General features: G+C 39.2%; 1 protein-coding gene across 2 annotated transcripts in view; it reads left to right on the top strand.

Annotated features, from left to right (window-relative positions):
• Positions 1–13,112, top strand: part of LOC150090401 (cAMP-dependent protein kinase type II regulatory subunit-like) — a 232,000-nt gene that overhangs the window by 107,038 nt on the left and 111,850 nt on the right. The window lies entirely within an intron of this gene.

Raw genomic sequence — 13,112 nt, 5'->3', positions numbered from 1 at the left:
TGAATTATAGAAGACAGTTCAAAAGAACAGTGCCCATGGAAGTATCTGTAGAAAAGGCATGCAGCAGAAACAGTGAGTGGAGAGCCTCAGTTAGAGATGAGTCATTAATTAACCTAGCTGCCCTCTTCTGAATGGAATCTAGAAGCCTGAGAGAGGTTTTGGAGACACTGCCCCAGAGGTGGGAACAATATTCCATTGTAGGGCGGTTTTACGATTTGTAGAATGGAAGGAAAGTAACACCAAATGCGAAAGAGATAACCAAGTTTTTTAGATGCAAATGAAGCAGTATTTGTAATGTGCTTGTGCCAAGAGAGAGAGAGAGAGAGATTAGAAGTCAGTGTAATCCCCAAAAGAGATATATCATTTTGCCTAGAAATCAGATTGTCACCAAAGATAAGCATAGCAGCAGAAGAAACCTTTTTTGCAAGATATAAGATAACACTGAGTTTTAGAAGGATTGAAATCAACTGAGCTGTCTTTGTCCCACTGGAGAAGACCTTGGAGATCGGTATTTAAGGAATTGGTAGCGGATATCTGAGAAGTTGAAGCTGATTGAGCAGGGCAAGTTTTCTCAAAATGGAAAGTGGAATGCAATGTGCTATCATTGGCAAACTATGGATAGGATTTCAAGTCCATAGTTTAAAAGGGCCATCTACTATCACTCTCAGTGACGATTAGACAGAAAACAGCATAATCAATTACAAAAAACAGTTGGTAAATCATAAGATGGAAGCTTGTTTAGAAGACCTTTATGCCAACATGATTGAAAGCCTTTGAGAAGTCAAGAGCAACTGCTTGTTGCTCTTGACTTCTTTCGTTCGGTGTTTCACCGAACTTTTCCATTGAATTTTTCCACAAATGGGTAACATAAGCCAGATGGAAAGTTTCTAGGTAGTTTAAGAGTTGGTGGTTAATTGATTTCTTTATTACTTTAGAAAGGGTAGAAGTAATTGAAATGGGACGATAATTGGATGGGAGGAATTTGTTAGCCTTTTTAGGAACTGGCTGGATATGAGCAAATTTCCAAGCAGAAGGAAAAACACCTTTGGAATAAGAAAATTTAAAAAAGGTGGAAAAGAACAGGAGTAAGTTCAGGATCACAGGTTTTGAGAACAAGTGGAGAAGAACCATCAGGACTTGGAGCTTTCTTAGCATCAAGATTCGTCAAAATCCTTCTGACAGCCTTTTGACGGAAGACCACAGGAGACATTGAATGGAGCGCTTTGGGAATGGTGGGAGGTGTTTTACCAAGATAAATAATACATGAGTTGGAAGAAAAATGGGATGCTAACAGGTCATCTTTATCCTTGGCTGAAGTGACAGGATCATCTGGTTTTGACAGAGATGGGAGCAGAGTTGGGCAAAAGTTGTGGCCAATAGCTTTGGCAAGAGACCAGAATGCCCGACTACCATTAGGGTAAAAAGCAAATTTTATACTCTTAGCCTGTTAAAACTCTAGTTTGGACTGACTCTAGTTTGGACTGATTAATAACTGGTTTAAAATTGTTGCGTGCTTTGGTGTAGACAGAAAATGAAACTAAAGAATTGCAAACAAGCTAATTACGATATGCAACGTTCTTGTCTTGAAGAGCCTTAGCACATTTATTGGAAAACCAAGCTTTAGATAAAGAACAAGATTTTAAAGTGGCATGTGGGATAAAGGATTCCATTCCCACAAGAATAATTTCACTGACATGATCTGAGCAAATGACATCAGAAGTTTTGAAACAGTAATCCGACCAAGGAAAAGAAGAAAAGAAATCTCACAGGTCATCCCATTTTGTATTCTTGTAATGCCAAACAACACGACGTTGGGAATAGTCATGAGAGAAATGTTCCATTGGAGAAGAGACAATCACCAAGTTGTGATCTGAGGTGCCTAAAGGACTACTCACATTGACTGTGTACTTAGAAGGGTTGTAAGAAAAAGATCAAGCGTGTTCACTGTATAGTTAGGATTTGTCTGGTATTCTTGTAGGTAAATGAACAATCTGTGCAAGACTTGCAAGGTCATTAGTAAGTGCAAAAGCTTCAGCATCTCGACCAGCTGGGTCGTTGTGCGTAGAAAACAGAAGCCAGCTGGAGTTGTGAACATTAAAATCACCAAGGAAAATTACCTCACTGTTAGGAAAATTGGACTGGAGAAACTCAAGTTGCAAAGAGAGGAAGTCAAAGAGCTCCAAGTGTTAGTGGAGTTGGGAGAACGATAGAGACAATAGATGAATTTCGCACAATGAGGTAGAGAGATTTTAAGCCAGAGAAGATCAAAGTGAGGAGATTCCAAATTACCAAGTCTCTGACAGGGAATATCAGAACGGACATATGCACAAGTACCACCTTTGAGGCGAAAATAATCATACAGCGAATAATTTGGGCAACTGTGATGAGCGGTAGTTGAATCAACCGATAACTGAGATTCTCTCAGAAAAAATACATGTGGTTTGGCAAACTGCAAGTGGAAATGGACATTGTTGAGATTAGAATTGAGACTACGTATATTTGTGAAATTAACTAGGTAGTGTTTGGGAGGTTTAGATATTTTTGCAGATAAGCTTACTCTATTAGTTTGACAATTGATGGTGTAAATAGTAAGAAAAAGTGGATGGGACATGCTATATGAAGTAATGAAATTTTTGGATATGGCATACACATGGTAAGAATACACCCAGATCCTTGACATAATGTGCCCTCGACAATGCCCCCCCTACATACACTCAACTCAGACTCCTTCCAGTCTGGCGCCTCTGCAGCCAGGTGGGCAGGAGTGGCAGTGCGCAGCACATGCTTCTTTATTAGACTGGGGTTTGAGCCCGTGACCACCAAATATGGAGGATGCGGAAAGATCAGGGAATGACTACCGAATATCCCTGGAGCAACATGGCCTTAGTTGCTAATGCTCCTAAAAACCAAATAACAACAACAACAGTCACTATCTGGCAGAGTAGAGATAACAAGATTATACATTAGCTGATCCAGAAGCCTCCTAAAGAGTTACCAATAAGTTCGGTCCAGTGTACTAACTAGCGGTCGGCCTGCAAACGCCATTTTAGAGCTGTAATCTTGAAATGTAAGTAGGATTGGATCTTACCATGATGTCCATCATAACCTCAAAAGTCAAACTGCATGATGGAAGAGATGGGGGAAAGGTTGACTGGAACTTAGGGTTCCACCACTTCAAGCCTCCAATAAGCAAAGTGGTGGTATAGCACTAGTTGATGAGAGTTATCTACCACCTAGTGCCTGGTAACACAGAGGGGCAGCATTCCTCCATGTGGTGTGGGCACCACACTTTGACCCCTGTTTACATTGGTTCACACCTGGGTGGTCACTCACAGTGTGCTTGTGCATGGAGGTAATACCCAGGATTACTAACAGTCCCACCATCGTGAAGGTGCAAGCTTTGGCTGTCACAGACTGTCCAGACTTTGCCGAAATTGGGTCCACCTGACCTGAATGTCACCCAAATATCAGTTCCATCAGCATTTTAGATTCCGAGGTAGCAAGTATAGCTTGTCTGTCTTATCTGAGAGAATGTCTGCGACAACCACAAGGGCCATTAAAGTAGAACGTCAGTTATCCTGAATAATTTGAAAGACTGATCTTTTTTTTTTATATTAATGGTAGTACAATAAGTGCCGGTTATAGTGATCATGTTCACAAATTGAATTTCAATTCTAATAAGCAAAAATCGAGTTTACAACCCATTTATAACAGGTTATACAAACGAAAAGCTCAATAAACTGAAAACTGCATATTGCTTTTATTGTTTTATGATTGTGACCTTCAGACATGTGCTTTAAAAAAATATCACAGAGACTACTGGGTTTTCTCGGAAACCATGAATGAATTTCAGATTAGTTTAGCTCCAGATTTGATAAGAATAATATCAGCCTGAAACTGTGCCATTTATTATTATTTATTTTTTAAAAATTTTTTACAGTAAAATGTGAACGAATTGGGGCTTAGAGGGGAACAGGTATTCTGCGTGTTATCAGATACTCAGTCTAAAACACTGATGGATCCAATATCTTTCTATTACAGAAGATTTAGGAGAAGTCCGTTTGGCCTGCCTCCCTAAAATCCACTCATGCACACCTTTTCAATGGTAAGCCCTGTTACGTCACTTAGTTGGCAACGAACGTGTAGAGTGGGTCTCTTCAAGATGCCTAGTCAGCGTAAAGAGGAAAAGACTAAACCCTCCAGCATATGACAGCACGACAAATGGCCCTCAGTCCCCAGTGGCTTTCACTCCCCCCCCCCCTCTTATGGCAGCGAGAGGATCAGAGTGGAAGCAGAGGGTGCTAAGAATCTCTGGGTACGACCAGGCTGCCATTCACGGAAACTGAACTTGGCCTGTTACAACGTAAGATCACTCATCGGTGAAGACAGGATATTAGAGCTGGAAAAGGAACTAGAAAATGTGAATTGGAATATCATCGGTTTGGCTGAAACAAGAAGAAGAAATGAATCACTTATAAGTTTATCGTGGAAATCTGCTGTACACCAATGGAAACAGTGAAAGGAGCGAATGTGGAGTTGGGTTTCTGGTCCATAAAGATATAAAAAACAACATTTTGGAATTAAAAAGTAAATCACTAAGGATGTTAACACTAATACTCAAGATTTCTTGAGTATTAGTTAAGGTTGCTAAGGTTGGAAAAAGACAAAACAGCACAGAAAGGAAACTTTGGAATTAGACCCTATAGGAAATTTTGGAATTGATGAAAGAGGTAAAAGACTTCTGGAATTTGCAGAATCTCAAGCATTGTCAGTAATGAAAACTTTTTTTCAAGAAAAGGGTGAACAGAAAGTGGACATGGAAGAGTCCAAATGGACTAACAACTAATGAAACGACTTCATCCTCACTAACAGTAGATATATCGTGAATAATGTTACCGTCCTGAATAAGGAAAATGTTGGAAGTGATCATAGAATGGTAAGATGCATACTTGATATAGATGTAGGAAAGGAAAGGAAAAAACTGACTCGATTAAATAATACAAAGGTCTCTGAGATAACAGAAGAGGAGAAAGAACAGTATGTACTGGAACTTATGAACAAGTTTGAGCTTCTGCAGACTGCTCCGGACCAAGATATTGACGAGGAATATTACAACTTTCCGAAAGTGATAAAGCCCAAGAAACCTATAGGGAAAAAGAAATCCAAAGAAGAAAAAATTAGTCAAGAAACACTTGATATGATGAACCGAAGGCCACAAATGAAGAGCAAGATAAACACTGACAAGGAGGAAATTGAGTATACTGAGTTATGCAAATCCATTAGAAAGAGACTCAGAGAGGACATAAGAAGATTTAACACAAGAAAAGTAGAATAAGCATTAAGGAGAAACGAAGGACTTAAATCAGCAGCCATGAGCAGTAATACAGAAAAACAAATGATACCGAAACTGAAGAATAGCGATGGTATACTTATAAATAGCAGAGAAGGCATAATTCAAATAGCAGAAGACTACTATAATGAATTATACAAGGCATGAGGGAATGATGCCAGCAGTGGGGAAGATGGATTGCAAATTAGCAACACATACGACATACCCGATATTCTTCCTGATGAGGTAGAACATACGTTTAAGAAAATGAAGAATCAGAAAGCCCTGGGGGAAGATGAAGTTACTGTAGAGTTGTTAAAATTGGGAGGAAGAGACCTAACACAAAACTGGCAAAGCTCTTCACAAAATACATTAGAAAAGGTGTAACGCCTAAGCAGTGGAATAATGCAATCATAGTTTTGCTGCATAAGAAATTAGATAAATCAGAAATTGGAAATTATAGACGAATTAGCTTGTTATCCCACACCTACAAGTTGTTCACAAGGGTCATTACTAACAGATTAGAAAAAATATTTGATGAGAATCAACCGAAAGAGCAAGCTGGCTTTAGGACAGGATTCTCAACTATGGATCACCTTCAAGTAATATCACAGCTAATGGAGAAAGAAATGAATATAAAACACCATTATGCCTGGAATTTGTGGGTTATGAAAAGGCATTTAACTCCATACAGCATAAGGCAATGTTTTGGGCATTGTAAAGACAAGGCATAGATACTCTATATATTATGATTTTGAAGAAAATATATGAGAATACTACCTCCTTTATTAGAGTAGACAAAGACAGTATCAAATTTAAAATCAAGAACGGAGTTTGACAAGGAGACACAATATCTCTAAAGCTATTTACTGCTGCCCTTGAGGAAGCTTTCAGAAGATTAGACTGGTTCGCAGAAAGGAGTCAATGTGAATGGAGAGTACCTGAACCATTTATGATTTGCAGATGACATTGTGGTCATAAGCCACGATTCCAAAGAATTAGAGGAAAATCTTAATCAGTTATGCAGCTTGCATAACTGATTAAGATTAAGTAATGATGAACAAGTATGCCACAGAAAGGGAAATAATGATTGAAGGAGCAGTAATTGAAATGGTGGAGTCATATACTTATCTGGGACAAGGTATTAGCTGTAATAATGATAAATGGCTGGAAGTCGAGAAAAGAATAAATTTTGGATCGATAGCATTCAGAAAATAGTCACATACTGAAGAGCAATAAACGTAAAATGAACCAATGTATACTCCTCACCATGACTGATGGAAGTGAAACTTGGGCACTCACCAAAAGAATGGAAGAGAAGCTGAGAACTACACAGCAAAGAATGGAAGTAATTATTCCGAATCGAGACAGCTAGATTTGGAAGTTAATTAATACTTAAGTGTCCGTAGATTTACCGTTAGTAACTTGCCGCCATTGTCATACGATACAACGTTATATCTCGAACTAGATAGCGTTAGTATAGTATATAATATAATATTTTCAATTAATCAGTAAAATCTATTAATTTTGTTAAACTTCATTGTCAGTTAAATTGTACTTTTAACTAAATACATATAACGACTTAAATTACAAACGTAACATAATTAATTAATACATAACTTGATACAGAAGTTATATAAACAGAACTCGTAGATAATACTTGATACTGAAAAATATATATAGCATTATAACTGTGTTGGGATACAAGTTTAGTATTATAATTTTGTACTGAAATTGAAATTTTATTGAAATTAAATCGAAATCATGACTCAGACCAGAGCAGCAAAGTGAAAGGCTCAAGCTAATGGGAGTGCTGTGGCACAGAGGAGAACTGAGGGGGGCAGTTGCCCTCTGAATCACAGCCTTTTAAAATGCACTGCTTGCATGATGTTTGTTGAACAATCGGGTACGGGACATGGTACTGCCATGGGGGATGTCTTTGTGTGTGCACGATGCAAGGAGTGTAAGGAAATCAGGCGACAACTGCTCAGCATTGTTATGGGCCTATATGAGAACTTGAACGACAGGGTGGATGCCCTCGGAGGATCTAAATTGAGGGCCCCATCAAGCTCTCAGCTACCCACATCAACGCCAGAGCTTGCACTTGGTCATCACGCAACACAGCAGCAACCCCCAAGGCAGAATGCACTCGTCCCACAGGAACTAGTAGTTGTTGGTGACTCTATTGTCAGGGAAACAAGAAACATGATTTGTAAAATGGATAGGTGGAACAGGACCAGGGTATGTCTGCCAGGGGCAAAAGGTTGACGATATAGAGCGGATATCATTAAGAGTGGGAGACCAGCAGAATTACTTAACAAGTACAGGTCACTGTTGAAAAAAAGCTGTGAATTAGGGATGAATTTGAAAGTGCCTGCAATTCTGCAGAGACATGATAGGAGGGAATATATGATGAGAGCCTTCTCAATCAATTCGGCCCTGGAAAGATTGTGCAGGGCTCAAGGGGTAGAATTATTTTCAGCCTGGTCTGTACTTGTTAACAGGAGAGACTGCTTCTACAGGGATGGGATACACTTAAATAGAAAGGGTGCAAGAATATTTGCTGATGCTATCGAGGCAGCGTTAGGTGGGTCGGAAAACTGCTAGCTTGGGGGGGTATACAAAGACTAATAGATTAACAGTAGCCACTGGCAGAGGTGAAAATGATTCTTGCACTGCTTCTATTGGAATGAGCAGAAGCCTGAAAAACAAGATGCAGGATATTTCAGAGACTGCTGGGAGTCATTGCGGTACAAGTAAACACATGGGTTGTGTTAGGGTAGCTAAGAATAGAAACAGGTGCATGTTTGTTTGTTATTTGGTTTTTAGGAGCATTAGCAACTAAGGCCATATTGCTCCGGGAATATGCGGTGGTCATTCCCTTGACCTTTCCGCATCCTCTGTATTTGCTGGTGACGGGCTCGAACCTCGGTCTAATCAAGAAGCGTGTGCTGCGCACTGCTGCTCCTTCCCACCTGGCTACGGAGGCACCCCAGGTGCATGTATACTTACGTGTACACCAATGCTAGGAGTTTGGTAAATAAATTTGATGAATTTGAGGTATTGCTCAAAGCATCAAAGGTGGATATTGTTGGGATATCAGAGATGTGGTGTCACACAGATATAAGGAATGCAGAACTGGAATTTGGGGAGTACAATGTGTACAGAAAGGATAGACAGGATAGGAAGGGAGGAGGGGAAAAGTGAAAGTGAAAAGTGAAGTCAGTCGACATCGCTGGACAGTGCAGTGTTGAGGCAGTTTGGTGTGACATAAGCATTGGGAGATCAAAATTGAGAGTAGGAGTGTGCTATAGGCCTAATGACTTTGATGAGTATAATAAGAAACTGTACAGGGAAATAGAGTGGGCCAGTACATCAGAAAGTCTTATTATGGGGGATTTTAATTTTCCAGATATTGACTGGAATTTGTGGGTTGGTCACACACACTAGCAAGGCTTTTGTGGATTTATTGGATGATTGTTTTCTACATCAGCATATTCGGGAGGCAACTAGAGGGAGTAATACTCTTGATTTGATTATCAGTAGTGTTTCTTCATGCATTAAGAATCTGCAGATAAAGGAACCACTAGGTGGCAGTGATCACAGTGTGCTGAAGTGGGATTTACTCAAAGAGGTAACTACCATCAGGGGTAAAGGGAAGGGTTATTGCGTTCGTAAAGACGACTACGATGGTCTGAGACAGTATTTAAATTCTATACAATGGGACCAACTGATGATGTTACCAACAGCAAATTCAAAATGGGAAGCATTCAAAGAACTTATCTTGGAAGCTACTAGGCTTTACATACCAACTAAGAAATATTGTTCAAGGTTTAGGCCTAAATGGATGTCAGATGAAATAATGAGACATGTGCCAGAGAAGAAAAATGCATGGCATACATATAAATTAACACTTGACACCGAAGCTTATGATAGATACAAGTTGATCTGTAACCAAGTTACAAAAGAGGTTAGGCAGGGAAAAGCAGATTACAAGAAATCTTTGGCAAGGGATGCAAAGAAAAACAGCAAAGAGTTCTTTACTTATGTAAACTCTAGAAGGAAGGGGATGAATCAGATTGGTCTACTTGATATCGATGTGTCAACTGTTGATGATCCTGCTCAGGAAGCTAACAAACTAAATGAATATTTTGCATCGACATTCACACATGAGGAGTTATTCAGCGAGGGGAATGCCAGAGGTGTATTCAACTCTGGCAGTAAGCAAAGAATCTTCTAATAACTGAGAGTAAAGTGGAGGAGAAATTGTTGATGATAAACACAAGAAAGGCACCTGGGGTGGATGGGATCTATCCAGTTATATTAAAGGAAGCAGCAAAGGAAGGAAGCAAACCCTTAGCCATAATTATGAGAGCTTCCTTGGACTCAGGGGAGGTACCCATGGACTGGAGATGTACAAATGTAACCCCAATTCGCAAAGGAGGATCAAAGGGCGACAAATAATTATAGACCTGTTAGTTTAACTTCTGTTCCAGGAAAATTAATGGAGGCACTGGCCAAGGTAAGCACTGCAGGATCATCTGGACAAGACTTCAGTTATAGCTCAGACACAGCATGGTTTTGTTAAGGGGAAATCTTGCCTGACCAATTTGATTGGATACTATGATGCAGTCACAAAAGAACTGGATGCAGGGAATAACTTTGATATTATATACTTGGATCTTAGAAAGGCTTTGATACTGTTGCACATGGAAGACTGCTGCACAAATTGGAGCAGTGTGGCATTGAAGGCAAATCGCTGCTATGGATAATGGGGTGGTTGACGGGGAGAAGACAGAGAGTGATAATCAATGGACACTGCTGATCGTGGACTAATGTTATTTGTAGCGTCCATCAGGGTTCAGTGTTGGGTCGATTATTGTTTTCTGTATTTATAAATAATATTGATGATTGTATATCAAGCTTAATGTCAAAGTTTGCAGACGATACAAAAGTCGGCAGGGTTGTTAAGGACACTACTGACGCTATGCTGCTGCAACAGGATCTGGAAAGTTTGAGCAGATGGGCTGAGAGGTGGCAAATGAAGTTTAACATTGACAAATGTAAAGTACTACATATGGGAAACAGCAACCCTAGAGCAACGTATCAACTCTGTGGTACTACACTGACAGTGGTAGAGAATGAAAAGGACCTGGGGGTAATTGTGCAGGCAGATATGAAGTTCTCTGAGCAGTGCAGACGGACTGCAAGATTAGCTCATGGTTTCTTGTCAATGATATACAGGAATTTTTCTAGCAGGGATAAGGAGGTGATTATTCCCTTGTATAAGGCAATGGTCAGGCTACACCTTGAGTACTGTATACAGTTCTGGAGGCCTCATTTCAAGAAGGATGTAGAGATGCTGGAATGAGTACGGAGAAGGGCAACAAGATTAGTGAAGGGAACAAAGGGGTACTCTTACGAAGAAAGGCTTAAGTTTTGCAAATTACAGTGTCTGGAGACTAGGCACCAGCGAATCTGATAGAGGTGTATAAAGCCTTGAATGGTTTGAGCATGCTCAATGCTGATGGGATTCTTCCTCTTGCTCAGAATAATCACCTGAGAGGGCATAAATTCAAATTGAGGAAAGACAGATGTAGGATGGATGTGCGGAAATTTGCCTTTAGCCAGCGGGTGGTTGGTTGGCTGGTGGAACAGACTTCCAATGCCTTGTTGTGGAAGTTGATAGCCCAAATAAATTTAAGGTTCAGCCGGACAGGTATTTCAAACAAACGGAGGGGTGAAGTGGAAGTTTTTTTTTTTTTTTTGACTGATGCTGCATAAACTTGCTTTCTTGCATCATATGCCTCTGCTAATATTGGGAATCAGACTGTTAGATAAGAAGAGAAACACATGGATTAGGCAGCAAACTAAGTAAAGAACATTCTTATCAAAACTAAAGAACTAAAATGGTCTTGGGCAGGACACATAGCTCCAAGACATGATGACAGATGGACTAAGAAAATAACAGAATAGTACCCAAGAGGAGCTAGAAGAAAACCTGGAAGTCAATGGCGGAGATGGATCGATGAAATTCATGAGTTTGTGGGTAGTAAATGGATGGCCATTGCACAAAACAGAAGGAACTGCAAAGTTGCTGGAGAGGCCTTCATCCTGCAGTGGATTGAAAATGGCTGATGATGATGTGAATGAATTGAAAGAGTGTAGTTTTCACATTGCAACAACAACAAAAAAAAATAATAATAAAGAAGTATTTAATAGAATTAGAAAAGGTTAAAATTTAGGAAATCTCTCCAAAGAGTTTAATGTGGGGACTTCAACAATTTACATCAAGAAAAGTTCCAGTGATATAAAAGAATTTGTGTAGATTATTGATAGTGAAGGAGGATCTAGCAGGAAAAAGTTGATATCAAAACCTGAAAATGCCACTTTAGAGAGTGCACTTTATTTGTGGTTTCTTCAGAACCGAATTTTAATTGAACCAGTGTCTCTCCCAATGTTGTGTGAAAAAGCATTGGATTTGAATCGAAAATTAAGAGGTAATGAAGATTTAAAGGCAAGTACAGGTTGGCTGAAAAACTTTAAACTGAGACATGGTGTATGTGAAATAGATATTCAAGACGAGAAACTTTCTGAAGACGAATCGGCAGCGGTGTCCTTTGAAAAGTAAGCTTACTTCAGTTACAGCAAATTACAAGAAAGAAAACGTTTATAATGTTGATGAGACAGGCTTATTATGGAAAGTATTACCGAGGAAAGCCTAAGCCACTAAAAGAGAAATTCCTGCACCAGGAATTTCTCTTTTAGTGAGTTACAATTGCTATGCGTGAAAATGCTACTGGGACACACAGATTGTTCGTTATTGGTAAGTCACAAAATCGAAGAGCAATTAAAAATATTTCTAATTTTTCTGTTTTGTATGAAAATCATAAAAATGTCTGGATGGATGTTTGTGTTTTCCAAGGTTGGTTAATAAATTTTTTTTATTTAATTATTCTTAATTATTTAATTTAATCGTTAGGTAAGATTAATTTTATTTAAATTTTACCTTACATTGGATTATCCGGAAAATTTGGCCATCTGGAAGAGGTCTGATATCAATTATTCCGAATATCTGACGCTCTGCTGCTGCTGTATATGATATCAAAATTGTTTTTTGCCTCCAGTTCCTTTGTGATCACATCATAGTATCCAATCAAATAAGTCTGACAGGACTTCCAAATAAAAAACCCATTCTGTGTCTGAGTTATTACTGCAGTCTTGTCTAGATGATCCTGTAGTGATTCCATTATTTTCACTGGAACAGAAGTTAAACTAACAGGTCTGTAATTACTCGTGTCACCCTTTGATCTCGCTTTGTGAATTGGGGATACATTTGCACATCTCCAGTCAATGGGGTCCACACCTGAGTCCAAGGATGCTCTCATAATTATGACTAAGGGTTTGCTTACTTTCTTTGCTGCCTCCTTTAATATAACTGGTTAGACTCCATCCACCCCAGGTGCCTTTCTTATGTTTAACTTAAACAATTTCTCCTCCACTTCGCTCTCTGTTATTAAAAAATCATTTTGCTCCCTGTTACAGTTTAATAAGCTTCTGGTCTCCACTTCCCTACAGAATTCCACATGTGTGAATGTAGATGCAAAATACTCATTCAGTTTGTCAGCTAATTGAGCAGGATCATCAGCTGTCGAATCATTGATATCAAATGGATAATGTGATTCATTCCCTTCCTTCCAAAGTTTATACAAGTAAAGAAGTCTTTGCTGTTTTTCTTTGCATCCTTTTCCAAAAATTTCTCGTAATCTGTCTTTGCTTACCT

Source organism: Mastigoproctus giganteus, chromosome 2, assembly GCF_048544385.1.
Source record: "Mastigoproctus giganteus isolate SK-2022 chromosome 2, ASM4854438v1, whole genome shotgun sequence".
In the NCBI taxonomy this organism is placed as follows: domain Eukaryota; kingdom Metazoa; phylum Arthropoda; class Arachnida; order Uropygi; family Thelyphonidae; genus Mastigoproctus; species Mastigoproctus giganteus.
This window is presented reverse-complemented; position numbering and strand designations above follow the sequence as displayed.